At 35.9% G+C, this 1,076-nt stretch overlaps 1 protein-coding gene across 3 annotated transcripts in view; it reads right to left on the minus strand.

Annotated features, from left to right (window-relative positions):
- The window catches only part of DBT (dihydrolipoamide branched chain transacylase E2), a 72,228-nt gene that overhangs the window by 65,358 nt on the left and 5,794 nt on the right, over nucleotides 1–1,076 (minus strand). The window lies entirely within an intron of this gene.

Here is a 1,076-nt window from a genome sequence, read left to right on the forward strand (position 1 = left end):
AAAAAAAAAAAAAAAAAAAAAGCCATAATAGTGGGCATTCTTATCTTGTTAATAATCTTAAAAGGAAGGAGCCTAATATTTTACTACTAAACATGATGTTTGCTTGACTCCCAGTAGGGCTGAAAAAAGAAATGAAGTTTGCTGTTGAATTTTTTAGGTGGCATTTGTTATGGTTTGGCTCTATGTCCCCACCCAAATCTCATGTCAAGTTGTAATCCCCAAGTGTCAGGGGAGGGACCAGGTAGGAGGTGATTGGATCATCGGGAAATCCCTTGCTGTTCTTGTGATAGTGTGTTCTCACGAGATCTGGTTGTTTAAAAGTGTGTGGCAATCCCCCTACCTTGCCCCCACCTCCTCTCTCTCTCTCCTGCCACCATGTAAGTACACGCCTTGCTTCTCCTTTGCCTTGTGCTATGATTATGTTTTCTGAGGCCTCCCCAGTCATGCAGAACTGTAAGTCAATTAAATCTCTTTTCTTTATAAATTACCCAGTTTCAGGTAGTTCTTTATAGCAGTGTGAAAATGGACTAATATACCATTAGTAACACTAAGGTAGTTTTATCCCTAGGTTTGCTTGATTTTGTTTCATCATAAATGGATTTTTCTGCATCTATTGGTGTGATCTTAGGTTTTGATACATTACCATATTTTCCAATTTTAAATTGATCTTCAATCCCAACTTAGTTATAATGTGTTGTATTTTACAAACATTGTTGAATTTGGTTGTAAATATTTTGACTGAGACTGGTGCATCTAAATTATAAATAAAGTTGACCTATAATTTTTCTTCCCCAAGTTGTCTTTGGTTTTAGCATCAAGATCATACTAGCCTTATAAAATGAACTGGGGAGGTCTATGTCTTTTTCTTTTTACCTGGGAGAGTTTATATGAATTCAGAATGATCTGCTCCTAGAAAATTTGGTACATTCGGCCAGTAACACCCTCTGGACCACCTTCCTGCCTCACTCTCCTCTTAACTATTAGTTCAGTTACATTTAATGGTGATAGTACAAATAGGGCTTTCTATTAATATTATTATACTTCTCCTTCTAGTTCTTTTTTTTTTTTTTTTTTTT

Source organism: Rhinopithecus bieti, unplaced genomic scaffold (genome assembly GCF_001698545.2).
Source record: "Rhinopithecus bieti isolate Rb0 unplaced genomic scaffold, ASM169854v2 scaffold_78620, whole genome shotgun sequence".
Taxonomy (NCBI): domain Eukaryota; kingdom Metazoa; phylum Chordata; class Mammalia; order Primates; family Cercopithecidae; genus Rhinopithecus; species Rhinopithecus bieti.